Here is a 14,095-nt window from a genome sequence, read left to right as displayed (position 1 = left end):
TCTAACAGAGGGCAGGGTAGGTCACCTAGCTTCCTGACCTCTGCTTTTTAGCTCCTAAGTAGAGACTTTCTTGTCCCAGAAAGTAACAGTGGCTTCCTCAAAGCCCCCAGCAGAAGTTGTGGTTCCTGGCCTGTCTCCCTGCCTCCACCCCACCCTGTCTCTCCCAGGGCCCTAGGACCTCACAGTTGCCTGCGGTTCTGTGCAGAATCTGGTGCGTCCACAGGGCCACAGGGATTCTGAGATGGGGATCTTCAGATGCTAGAGTGGGTTCTGCTGGACAGTATCCATGGGTAAGCAGAGCTGACTTGTCATTGGAGACTAGCCATACTCCTGGCAGCCTGAGTGGGGGGAATCTGTGTGGCCAAGGTTGTCTGTGCACCTCCCTTCAGAAGAGTAGTCTCTGGGAGTACAGGGGTGTTCTGTTTCTGACTGAATGCAAGTCTGTTTTTAGACCTGAATGACCAGCTTCTTGTGTGGAGATGGCCAGGTCCCAAGGAGCCTGCCAAAAAATGGTCTGTCATCAGGTCTGGGGTGGGGGGGGCAAGCTTAACAGATGCTACCCCAACTGTGGGCACTGCTGGCAGGGCTAGCTGCCAGCCAGGCAGTTTGCAGAACCCACTGCCTGCCCCGATGTGGCCCAGGCTCTGTAGGAAAGCCTAGGTGTCCCATAAGGGGAGTTCCTGGGTTTCAGCTGTTTGTCCCTGACTGTCTCCCTAGAGACTGTTTTCATTCTGCAGGCGTTTGTGCTCTGTGCAGGACAGAAACAGCAATGGCTGTCCTAAAACTTCCTGTGGGGGAGGGAGGGATAGTGAGGATAGCTTCTGAGTGTGGTTGGGTCCGAGGGAGTTGTGTCTCTCTTGGTCAGCAGTGGGAACCCATTGCTGGTGCAGCCTGGGAACCCAAATGCCTTTTCCTGCAGGCTCTTGCTTCCTTGTGTCAAAGGCCAGAGAAAAGATGTAGGCATTCAAGGCATGCATGGAGCTTTGTGGGTGCACACGAGGCCCGCCTGTACTCCCATGTTGTTAATTCTGTGGGGAGGGAGCTATACCTTTAAGGAGTGTGTTGGGACATGGGGCTGAAGCTCTCATGTTGGTAAGGGATGCGAAGCTCAAAGGGCAGGGCTGTAGGGACCCCACTGCCTTCAGACTGCATTTTGACTCCTTTCAGATCATCACACAGCACATAAGCAAGAGGATTTTATGTACTTTCATTTTGTAGAGGCTCTGAAGCAGTGACGGGATCTCCAGAGGTTCAAGGTCCAAACCAGAGACTGCTGCACTTCAGGCTTGTGTCTGTGCAGTAAGAGCCCTCCATTTCTGCACAAGCTGGAGCCCTTCAGCTGGGAGTGTTTGTTTAGCCCTTGGGTTCTTATTGAGTACTTACTGCATGCATGTAACTGGGCAAGTCCCTGGAATGTGAGAGACGGAGTGGCAAGACTCAGCCTAGAGATGGTTATATAAGCAGGCCACTCAGTCCAGGTTGGTTCAGGGCAGGATGGAGGTCACTTTCATCCCTGGGCGAAGGTGTGGCTTCAGGGAGGAGAGGCACTAAAGGATGGGGACCAGGGGATTCTGACCTGGGCCGGAGCAGGCTGGTGGAGCATAGCCCAGCCACAGCTGAGAGGGGCAGCTTCTTAGCCCGCCCTACTCTTCTCCAGAGCAAGGCCAGCTGAACACCTTGCTGTGGCCTCTTGCCTCACAAGGAGCTGTATATCCCTTTGGCAGGCTGAGAGCCTGGATGGGTTTGGAGGTCAGGAAACAGGAGAAAAGGGTTTGAAGCACTAGGGGTGGTCCAGTCACCCAAGCAGTGAAGAACTTGGGGGGGGGGGGGCAGGGTAGATCTGGGCTGAAGTAAGAGACACATGCAAATAAATATCTTGGCTGCCATAGTAAGAAGATGGAACTAGCCTTGCTCTCAACTCTCATAATCTACTGGGTAGGAAAACAGAGGGTTTTTGAGTTCCCTGCGGAGAGAAGAAACTCCTGTTAAGGTTAGAACTCATTCTTCAGCCCATGTCCACCTCCCAGATAGCTGAGCTAACCCTCACCTGTGCCTGAGCTGCTAGCTCTCTTAGCTTGTTTGTTCTTTGAGTAAAGAGAAAGATTGGGGAATGTCTGTCTGGGGGAATGCCATCCCCCAGAAGGGACTCTGGTTGTCCTCTTAGCTCTGGAATACCTTTCTGGTTTCTTGGTTTTGGGTTGTTTTGTTTTGTTTTGTTTTGTTTTTCGAGACAGGGTTTCTCTGAGTAGCCCTGGCTGTCCTGGAACTCCCTCTGTAGACCAGGCTGGCCTCAAACTCAGAAATCCGCCTGCCTCTGCCTCCCAAGTGCTGGGATTAAAGGCATGCACCACCACTGCCCGGCTACCTCTCTGGTTTCTTTACAGTCTTCTCTCCTAGGGTCTTTTTAAAGAAGCTGTAGGTTTACCCTGCATCCAGGGAAAGCTACATGAGTGGAGCCAGAATCTCTGGAGTGTCTAGGCCGTGTGCTATATTGGAAAGGTCACCACAGGCAGGGATGTGGCTCAGTTGGTAGAGTGTTTGCCTAGCATCTAGGAAGCTCCTGGTTTTATCTCCAGCATCACTGGGATTGGTGGCAAATGACTGTAATCCTAGCCACTCGTGAGGTAGAGGCAGGAGGACAGCAGTGTAGATGTAGTGAGTTGAGGCTACTTGGATACATGATACCAGGAAAGAAGGACCACTGTCTAGATTGGAGAATGAATCATCTGACGTTCTCCAGGTACTCAGGGACGAGGGAGAGGCTTTAGCTCTAGTTCTGGGCCTCAGACTTCATCTTCATTCTCACAGGGCTAGAGCTGGACCGAGGGTCAGATGGTAGGCAACCTGAGCTGGACCTGTTTACTGTTTGTCATAGACCACCCCAGAAAGGAACATAGATCCTTGGGCTAAGGAAGTTTGATGTGGTTTGAATGTTCCCTTCAGTCCTTTCGTCTTCCTGGCCCTCAAGACTCATGCAGGTGTGTCTGTGGCCTAGGGTTAGTTGTTGGACATCACCATAGTGGTCCAGCCCTGTAAGGTCACAGAATCCAGCTGCTTCCCATTCTCCATCCAGGAAATGCAGGCAGCACAACTTGCCCCATTTATGGCCTTCATGAGGTAGATGTGCCTGGTATATGGTCTGGGGCAAACCTGGCCTGGAGGTTTCCTGTCTGGCTGCAAGCATTGGGCACTGCAAGCAGAACTGGAAGTTAATGGAGAACAGATACCCTCTGCTCTCTCCTAAACTGGAGGTCTGGCCTGTGACCCCCTGGGTCTGTACTCTGCAGTCTCTTGCTTAGCTCTAGGCCTTCCTACAGAATATCTGTACAGTTCAGCCCTGCTGTTTACACCAACTGCACACTGTCTCCATCTTCTCTTTCCTCTCAGGAAGCTCCTGGCCAAGTGCAGATGGCATTGCTTGGGTCTGGAGTATACACGGGCTTCTGGCTGCTGTGGTGTGTCCTTTCTATAGTCTCTAGATGAAGAGCCTCTGCCCGCCACATACCTGCTTCATCTCAGAGCTTCCCTAAACAATGAAAGGAAACACTCCATTCCTAGTCTAGGTGGCTCAGACCCTTCTCTGGGCAGAGCCTGTGATTTGACAAATGCAGCTCCTGAGAGCCATTTTCCAGGGTTGCTGAGTTGGGGCAATGGGATTGGGGACCTGGCAGGGGACCTCCAATTCACTATTCCTGCCCCACTGCCCCAGTGTGAAATTCAGCTGTGGGATTCTCCTGTCTCTGTCCCCCTCCCCATTTCTATTCAGCAGAAGGGCATAACCATTTTCTCAATACAACACGTTGTCTCGGTGTGGCCTCAAGATAGCAACTACAGGGTGCTGGAGAGATGGCTCAGCGGTTAAGAGCACTGGCTGTTCTTCCAGAGATCCTGAGTTCAATTCCCAGCAACCACATGGTGGCTCACAATCATCTGTAATGGGATCTGATTCCTTCTTCTGGTGTGTCTGAAGAGAATGATGGTGTACTTACATACATAAAATAAATAAACAAATCTTTAAAAAAAATAGCAATTACAGGATTATTTTTGCACAAGAAAGAAACCCTTTTTATCCTCAAATTTTAGCATATTAGTGACTCCATAAATGTCCCATTTGTCCTGGGGGGGGGGGGGGGGGGGCTCTTGCCAGCCAGTTTCTGGGTCGTGTGGAGGGGCTGTGGCTTTAAGAGAACACAAGATTTCCAGAAATAATACTGTGTTATTCTTCTAATGATTCCAAACTAGCTTGTGCCACATGGGAAAGGCCAACCTGTAACAGTTTCTTCGCAGAACATAGGAAATAGGCTTCATGGTCTTAGCAGATAAGGGGGTCCCTAGTAACAGGGAGTCACCCACCCTGTCTGGTTGCAATGTGCATGAAAGTTGGTATGATCAAGACCCTAGGTTCTTGGTCCAGGCAGGCCAACTGGCCTTGGGAAGAATGCTCTTTCCTGTGAGCCCCGAAGAGAGGACACAGTGGACAGGGTTCTTCCAGTGGTATCTGAACTCTGGCTGCTGATTTCAATTCACCTTGGAGCATTTGAAAGCCAGAAGCTTGTTACCTGCCTTGTGACCCAGCAATGCTGCCACTAAGTGCTTACCCACAGGAGTGGATACTTGTGTTCACAAGGCCGGCACCAGAGTTTTTGTTGCTTTCATAAATGAGCCAAACCTGGAAACTGCCCAAGCCTGTCACTAGTAAACGGAAAGCAGTAAATTATAGTATATCCATACAATGGAATTGCTAGTGAAAACGCAGTTTACATGTACAACACACTATGTGCTAGAGATAGAAGAGATTTGGAAGAGTGCCAGCCTACCATGTTAGCACAAGGTCTTGTGTTCAACCCCTAACAGTGCGTGAACTGGGCATGGTGGCATAGGCCTGGAATCCTAGCATGTGGGAGATGGAGGCAGGAAGATCAGAGGTTCAAGGTCATCTTCAGCTACATAGCAAGTTCCAAGCCAACGTGAGCTACAGGAGACTGTCTCAAAAAATCAAGACCCAAACAGATCTATGTGCAGCACTGTAGATGTGTCTTTCAGTTGTCTCCGAAATGCACTGAGACGGATGATGTAGTCTCACTCTGCTGGACAGGAAGCATGGACAGTCAACTGCCAGATGTCAGGAAGATGCTGCTTCTTGGGATGGTAGGGGCAAAGCCAGAAGGCACAAGAAGGGGTTCTGGGGACTGGTGTCCAGGTGTGATTTTTAAAAGTGTTGATCTGCGAATGGTGGTACACTCCTTTAATCCCAGCACTCCGGAGGCAGAGGCAGCTGCGGCTCTGTGAGTTCAGGGCCAGCCTGATTTATTTAGTTCTGGGAGTTCTAGGATAGCCAGAGCTGTATAGAAAGACTTTATCTGAGCTGGGTGGGGGAAGGAAGGAAGGAAGGAAGGAAGGAAAGAAAGAAAGAAGGAAAAGTAAAGCATTGGATGGTACAACTCTTAGAGACTCTAACTACTCTTTTGTTTGTTTGTTTGTTTGTTTTTCGAGACAGGGTTTCTCTGTGTAGCCCTGGCTGTCCTGGAACTCACTCAGACCAGGCTGGCCTCGAACTCAGAAATCTGCCTGCCTCTGCCTCCCAAGTGCTGGGATTAAAGGCGTGCGCCACCACTGCCTGGTGACTCTAACTACTCTTAAAAGGGGCTCAGTCATTCTCCTTCACGATTTTTTGCTTTTACACATGTTTGTTTGCACAGATATATGGGGGTCAGAAGACAGCTTAAGGTGTCAACGGTGTCCTTCCACCTCATCTGATGCAGGCTCCCTTTCCTTTCCTTTCCTTTCCTTTCCTTTCCTTTCCTTTCCTTTCCTTTCCTTTCCTTTCCTTTCCTTTCCTTTCCTTTCCCCTTCCTTCCTTCCTTCCTTCCTTCCTTCCTTCCTTCCTTTCTTTCTTTCTTTCTTTCTTTCTTTCTTTCTTTCTTTCTGCTCTACTGTTGTAAGCTTGGCTAGCTGGTCCTCAAGCTTCGGAGGATTCTCCTGTCTCAGCTTCTCAGAGCACTGAAGTTACAGTGAGCTCTGCTTGGGTCCTGAGGATTTGAACTCAGATCCCCAAGCTTCCCAAATGCTTTACTCACTAGACCATCATCCCAGGCACTTTTGTTTTTTTAAATATAGCTCAGACTATCCTTAAACATACTATATATTGTAGGATGGCTTTGACCTTGGCACCCTCTGCCCTAGCCTCCTGGGGGTATCGATTATGGATTTGTCCAACCACAGCGTCGTTTGTTTGTTTGTCCGTCTAAAGTCCTGCTGGTAATCCTAAAGTGTCTCAGTTAGAAGAATCCACATTAATGCTAACAAGAGGTATCCTTTGTCTGTTGGGGGGGGGGGAGGTGAGCTGAGACATGAGGGTGGGGAGGAGAGGCCTGGAGGATTTGGAACTGCATCATGGCAGAATCTCAACCCGAGCTCAGCTTCCTGAGCCTTGGCTTTTGAAGTTCTACCCAGGCCAGAAGTCTACCCAGCTTCCTGTCCCTTGTGGCTACGTCCACATAGTTTGGGTTTGTCCTGTCGGGGGCCTGCATGATGATGTGGCCTTTGTCTGAGGAGAGCAGTGTTGTTGGCAGTTCTCTCCTTGGAGACCACAGAGGCTTAGTGTCTTGGCTGGCTACGAAGGTGGTATTGGCTCTGGGCCTGGCTTTGAGAAGAGTTGGCAGGACCCACAAGGAGCTCTGATAACTCAGAAGTCCACAAGAAGTCAACCTGGGAGAGTGTGGGTACCTTCCTAGGGGAGCCGCCACCCAGGTGACCACTCCCCTGGGAGCTGTGAGGTCCTGCTGGTTTGGGGGGGGGGGGGTCAGGGCCTGGCTGAGATTTCAACATTGGCCATAGGCATTGCTACTTAGATGAGACCTGAAGGGAAAGAGCTCTGCTCTGAGGCTGGGAAGGTCTAAGGCAGGGAAGGGGCTAGTGAACTTGGGGGAGCATTGCCTGGGGGCACAGACAGGCCTGGAGGAGTGCAGCCCAGTACAACAGAGGCTGCAGGGTTTGCCTGTGTTTTCAACACAATAGATAACTCAATATCGGCTTGTGACGGTCCCCTTCTCCTGTTGTCTCTCCTCTTCCATCTCCTATTCCTTCTGGATAGGTCATTTCTCCACTGATGAAATGAGCCAATTCAAGCCAGATTATATTATATTAAATGCAGGTTTATTGGGAAGCTGCTCTGGGGGGGGGGGGGGAGTTCAGTGGCCCCAAGGCCCCAAGAGGTCAAGGAAGTCACCATGGGGAGAGAAATGGGGCAGGAAGGGAAGAGGAAGAGCATGTGTACAGAGAGAGAAGGCAAAGGAGAGAGAGAGAGAGACCAAAAATGTTTGCATTCTATAGGGAAGAACCTCTTGGGGAAGGAAGGGCAGCCCAGCCCCTGGCTGGACCAGTTCAGTTGGGGGTAGGGTATGCAGGGTAGGGACTGAGGGATTCTGGGAGAACCTGGAGGCCAGGTCTACTTTGGTATGTAAAATATGCACCTCAGTCCCTTGTCCCAGGGTCTGAAACAAAACACTTCTTTTCCTTCTCTTCTTTCTCTTCCTCTTTCCTCCTCCTCCTCTTTCTACCTGCCTGTCTCCTCTCTCTCCTCCTTCCTGTCTTCTCATTTTCTCTTCTCTCTTTTTTTTTGTTTTTTGTTTTTGTTTTTTTGTTTTTTGTTTTTGTTTTTTGTTTTTCGAAACAGGGTTTCTCTGTGTAGCCCTGGCTGTCCTGGAACTCACTCTGTAGACCAGGCTGGCCTCGAACTCAGAAATCCGCCTGCGCCTGCCTCTGCCTCCCAAGTGCTGGGATTAAAGGCGTGTGCCACCACCGCCTGGCTCTCTTCTCTTTCTATTTTAGAGACAGGATCTCATATTCCAGCTGGTCTGGAACTCAGTGTGTAGTCAAGGACGACCTTGAATCCTGATCCTGATGCCTCTACTTCCCGAGTTCGGGATTACAGGCGTGTACACCACACCTGGCTGTCTAGTTCTCTTTATGCTTTATGTGCCATCTATGTTCCTCTTGATCAGTCAAGCAGGGTAGCTTGAGAGAGTCCTGGTGCTAGTCCAGGACTACCTGCCTCCCTTACAGACCAGGACTCCTGAATAGAAGGATCCAATGTGGGTAAGTTGCCAGCTTCTGTTGTCCATCTGTCCATCCTTTTTCTTTCCCACTAGGCAACACTTATTTCTGACTTATTCTTCCTACTTTCTCCTTGGCTTCTCTTCCTTCTTATCTCCCCGCCTGCCTCCCTCCTCTCTTCCTCTCTTCAGCACTGAGTGCTGCTGTGTGAGGGATGCAGAGTCACCTGAGGAGGGAAGACCTGTAAACAGCAGGGGAAGGAGGGGTGAGGAGCGCAGAGAGGGGAGGGAGCCAGTGAGGGAAAAGGGCCATCCACACATTCTACACGGAGAGACATGGAAACTGAAGGTTCAAAGAAGACCCTGAACTCTCCAGGTAGATCAGCAGGGGAAGAGAGCTCCATGTGAGGGGCTCTGGCAAGGAAAGTGAGTGCCTGGGGTAGAGCAGCAACTGTGAGCACAGAAAGAGCTTCAGGGCTGGATGTGGTAGCAAACTCTAACTCCAGCATCGGGAAGTCAAAGACAGGTGGGTGTCTTTAAGTTAACTTCCATCCAGGACAACAGGGGCTCCATAGTGAAAGCCTGTCTCAACAAACAAACAAACAAATAAACAAACAGAGAGGGGGTGGGAGAAACTGGGAGACCAGGAGAGTGGGCCACAGGTGGGAGCGGCAGGGCACTCAGCAAGAAAGGCAGGGGCAGAGCCAGGGCTGCAGATGACTGAATGCAGGAGAGAGACAAGTGTGTGAGGGCGAGGCCAGGGCAGGCTTGGCCAGGGAGAGGTTGCCAGAGTCCGAGGGGGTGGGGAGAGGGCAATAGTGCCTTGGGCTCACCTGCTGTATCTTCAGTGGCGAAACAGACTGTTGTGATTAAGTGGTGTTCAGGCTGTCAGAGCCACGTTGGGTAGAAGGAGAATGAGTTAAGGATTCTGACTGGAGGTAACTGTGGAGGGGTCGACCCTTTTGTGGACACTGGTTGCTTAGAAAGAAGCAGCTTGCGGATGGAAGGAGGTGGTTCTGAGCCCACTCTTATAGACTCCTCCAGACTATAGAGCTGAGGATTGGGAGGGAATGAGTTGTCCAGGTTAGATACAGATTTGGGAGTGTCTGTCCGGGGAGGATATTGACCCGTGGGTCCTATCTGCGATGCCTGTGGGAAGAAGCTAGACTTGCACCCCTATTCCCCACTCCTTGCTGTTCTTTCCTCTCACACCACCATTTCTTGGCCTCTCCCTTTGCTGCTGCCCCACCCACCCTGTTGCCCAGGGTAGACCCCAGACCAGGAGCAGTGATAACCTCAGTAAGTTTCCAGGAAGAAAGGAAGGGAGGGTGCAGGAGTTCTGTACCTGCCAATGGGCTCCAGACCCCTGCTGTGTCCTCCCCAAGGCTTTCTTGCCTGCCTTAGACCTGGCTCAGCTCAGGAGAGGACCTTGTTTGAGTTTTCCTTGGTCCTCCCCTTACTGTTGGAAGATGTTACCATCTCCCTGTTCCACCCCCTTTCATTATTGTGGTTCTGAGTGAAGAAATACAGATTTGGGGCTGGAGAGGTGGCTCAGTGGTTAAGATCATGTCCTGCTCTTGTAGAGGACCCAGCCCTCACATCCGGCAGCTCCCAGACACATGTAGCTGTAGGTCCAGGGGATCTCTCTGGCTGTGGAGAGCACTTACCGTATTAGCGCCCAGACCATACTCAGGCACACATATCTACACATAATGATAAAAATGAGGTTTTAAATGAAAAAAAAAAAAAAAAAAGACAGGGCCGGGCAGTGGTGGCACACGCCTTTAATCCCAGCACTTGGGAGGCAGAGGCAGGTGGATTTCTGAGTTCGAGGCCAGCCTGGTCTACAGAGTGAGTTCCAGGACAGCCAGGGCTACACAGAGAAACCATGTCTCAAAAAACAAAACAAAACAAAACAAAACAAAACAAGACAGATTTCAAGATCCTAGACCCTAATATTAAGTGTACAGTTGGAACACAGGCATGGGATAAGACTGAAGGAAGGAGACATTACCCGTGACCCTTGGGCTATGAGAAACTGCTTTCAGGAAAAATCAGTGGCAGGGGGGTGGGCACCAGCTGCCAGCAGAGTCAGACAGAGCGAGGGCTGAGTGCCACATTCCTAATGTGCCCTTCTGATCCTCTGGGTCAAAGTCCAAGAAGTTATCAGGCATCCCATGGCCTGACAGGCCTGCCCAGACTTCATATGGCATTTAATTTTTATTAATTCGTTTATTTGTGTATATACGCACACATGCATGCGTGTGTGTGTGTAATGAGGGGATATATGCATGTGCTGCTACATGAGTGTGGATGTCAGAGGGAAATTCGTGGGACTCAATTCTCTCCTCCTAGCAGGTAGCTCCCAGGAATCAGACTCAGGTCCTCTGTCTTAGAGGCTCCTTAATCTACTGCGCCATCTCATCAGCTCTTTTCTGTCTTTGGAGAGTCTTGGTATGAGCTGGCTTGAAACTTGCTGAGGAAGACCAGGCTGAGATTCCTTGCCTCTGCCTCCCAAGTGCTGGGATCCTTCCTTATACTTTAACTTTTTCTTATTTATTTACATGTGTATGTGCATGCATGTAGGCATATGCATGGGTGTAGAGGTCAGAGGACAACTTCCAAGAGTCTATTCTCAGCCTCGTGATGGTGGTGGTGCACATCTTTAGTCCCAACATTTGGGAGGCAGAGGCAGGCAGATCTCTGTGAGTTCAAGGCCAGCCTGGTGAGTTTTAGGACAGGCTACACAATACAACCCTGTCTTGAAAAAACAAACAAACAAAACCAATAAAAAATATGGTATAATGGGCGTTGGAGAGATGTTAAGAGGTTGAGAACACTTGCCTGCTCTTCCAGGGGTCCTGAATTCAATTCCCAGCAACCACGTGATGGTTCACAACCATCTGTAATGGGGTCTGAGTCTTTCTGGTGTGCATGCAGACAGCACTCCTATACACTATACATAAAGTAGATGAATAAGAGTCTGTTTCTGCCGGGCGGTGGTGGCGCACACCTTTAATCCCAGCATTTAGGAGGCAGAGGCAGGTGGATTTCTGAGTTCCAGGCCAGCCTGGTCTACAGAGTGAGTTCCAGGCCAGCCTGGTCTACAGAGTGAGTTCCAGGACAGCCCTGTCTTAAAAAAAAAAAAAAAAGTCTGTTTCTCCGTTCAATATGTGGGTCCCAGTGATTGAATTTAAGGTTTTTGGTCTTGCCAGCAGGTACCTTTACCCACTGACCCATCTTCCTGGCCCACCATTCTTACTAGACAGGTCCCAGGCTGGTCTTGAATTCTCTATGTAGTTAAGGATGACCTTGAACCTCTGCTCTTCCTGCTTCCACTTCCTGAGTGCTGGGATTGTAGATATGCTGGGATTATATGTGGTGCTGGGGTTCTAGGGCCTTCCTCTACCCACTGAGCTGTGTCCTGGTTTTGTTTTTAATCTTCATTCATTGAAACAGACACTGTAGTGGAGAATCCATGCCTAGTGAATCGGAAGTCTGAGCTGAAGATTTTAGATGTTGTGTGTGTTTACTCACCTAGGCAGGGTCCCCAGGCCAACAGCAGTATTGCAGGATTGCTGACTGGCTTGTCATCATCTTACCAATCACATATAAAAGCTGCTTTTACTTTATAATTGGAAAAATTATAAAGTAATTTTGTTCCTCAGTGCCTCCAACTGATGACCAGGTTTCTTCTTGGAAAAGGCTGTGGGTGTTCCACCTCTGAAGCCACACCGAGCTCCTCTTGGTGGCCCCTTGGTGAGCCCAGTGACCTGAGTTCAGTCCTTGGAACCCACATGATGCAGAACTGCCTTCTACAAGTTGTCCTCTGAAATCCACACAGGTGTGGTGGTATGTGCCCCACTGTGACAGAGTAAATAACATTTTAAAGAAAGAAAGCTGTTCATTCTATCAGCAGAACAAAACCCAAAAGCACAAAACAGCCCACCCCCATAGTAAAAGGACATGTTTGTTGATATCAAAATATTCGCAAAGGTGAAAACAAGCCTATTTCCAAAAGAAGGCTTGGATGGAGAACGGATACCCTTTCTGGTGCTGATCACAGGGGTACTTGGCGTAGCATATGGAAAACAGTCGGAAGGTGGTTCTAAAGAGCTTGAGAGAAGTTGATTCTCAGGGCACAGTGAAACCCAAGTTCTGGTTCAAGGAGAGAGAGAGAGAGAGAGAGAGAGAGAGAGAGAGAGAGAGAGAGAGAGAGAGAAAACGAACAGACATGTCAAGTAGTCTGAGGAGGAAATGGCTTAGAATTTCTTATGAAATCACGAGAAACCACAGAAGCCAAGCAGGCGTCATGTGTTATGTAATCAATTTATATAAAACACACATTATGCTTAAGATTAAGAACACGGTAAAGAAAGGACTTGAATATAACTCGTCTCCTCCTCCTCTTTCTCTTTGAAAGAGTTCACGTTATGGAGTCCAGGCTGACTCAAACTCAAGACCTCCTACAGGCTGCTACCGACTGAACCACACTCTCAGCAACTCTTAGGGAATTGTTTGTTTGTTTGAAGACAGGGTTTCTCTGTGTAGCCCTGGCTGTCCTGGAACTACTCTGTAGACCAGGCTGGCCTTGAACTCACAGAGGTCCACCTGCCTCTGCCTTCAGAGTGCTGGGATCAAAGGTGTATGCTACCACTCCCCAGCAATTAGGGAATTTTGTAATGGATGGTTTACAATCATTTGTAAATGCTTTATTCTTAGCATATTTTCTATATCAAACATAAAAAGTTAAGAGAAAAAAAACCTCTGTGAAAAGTGGAAAGTGATCAAACCAGACACATCCAGAAGCTAACCTTAGGACCCGACGGTCCAATCACTAATACAGCCTGTCACTTTATTCAGTAAATATAATCATGTCTCATTTCACCACAGAGAAATATTCTGAAAAATGTGTCGGGAGTAGATTTTGCTGTGTGCAAACATGGTGGAGTATGCCCATGACATCACTGGGTGGTGTCATCTTTGCGAGCTAGATATGACTTGACCATCTTTGGCTGAAACAGCATGCAGTGTATACCTGTGTATGGTGACGTATGTGTCAAACCCTCTGTGAGGTTGAGTACAGAGGTCACCAGGTCACATGTGACTAGGCCAATTTTATGAGTGAGGTTGCCTGGACCTTTACAGTGTAACCCTGACCAGGGCCTGCCCCTCACTGGGGTCAAGTTTTCTTACCTGTGTGGTATTGTAATTAAACGATGCCAGAGTGGAAAAACTCCAAGGGTCCTGGGAGACCTTGGGCTAAGTCTGTAATTAAGTCTGTAATTTTAAAGAAGACAAGGTGTGGGGCTGGGGAGATGGCTCAGTGGTCAAAAACTGACTGCTCTTCTAGAGGTCCTGAGTTCAATTCCTGGCAACCGCACGGTGGCTCACAACCATCTGTAATGGGATCCGATGTCCTCTTCTGGTGTGTCTGAAGACAGCTACAGTGTACTCATATAAATAAAATGAATAAATCTTAAAAAAACAAAAAAGAAGACAAGGTGTTTCTTTGTGAGTGCACACACATATGTTGCAGTTGTACATATGCATATGTGCACACACATGTAGAGGCCAAAAATCAGTCTTGGATAGTGTTCCTCAGGAGCTGACCTTGCTGTTTTGAGACAGAGTCTTTCATTGGCCTGGAGCTTTCCTAGTAGGTTTGGTTGGCTGCCCAGAGAGCCTCTGCTTCCCCAGTCCTGGGGTTTCAGTGTGTGTGCCCCACGCCTGCTGTGTTCAAGTGGCTTCTCAGATTTGATTTCCTGTCTTTCCATTTGCATGGAAATACTTTACAGACTGAGCTGTCTCCCCAGCCTGAAAAAAGAGAGCTTTGCCTTGGTCCAGTCTCGGGACTGAGAGGAACTGAGCCTTTGGGATTCTCAGACTTTGGCTAACAGCTGTTCATTCCAGTTGTTTACATGCAGTGGGACCTGTACACAGGACCTTGTTACATAGTCTAGACTTCGAACTGCCCCGCCTTGACCCTGCTTCTTGGCCACCCCTCTTCCTTAAGAACTCCCAAGCTCACTCAGTTGGGG

General features: G+C 49.2%; 1 protein-coding gene across 5 annotated transcripts in view; it reads left to right on the top strand.

Annotated features, from left to right (window-relative positions):
* Gramd2a (GRAM domain containing 2A) overlaps nucleotides 1-14,095 on the top strand; it is a 41,690-nt gene that overhangs the window by 14,614 nt on the left and 12,981 nt on the right. The gene's annotated exons all lie outside the window — the stretch shown is intronic.

This window comes from Arvicanthis niloticus, chromosome 26 (genome assembly GCF_011762505.2).
Source record: "Arvicanthis niloticus isolate mArvNil1 chromosome 26, mArvNil1.pat.X, whole genome shotgun sequence".
NCBI lineage: Eukaryota > Metazoa > Chordata > Mammalia > Rodentia > Muridae > Arvicanthis > Arvicanthis niloticus.
This window is presented reverse-complemented; position numbering and strand designations above follow the sequence as displayed.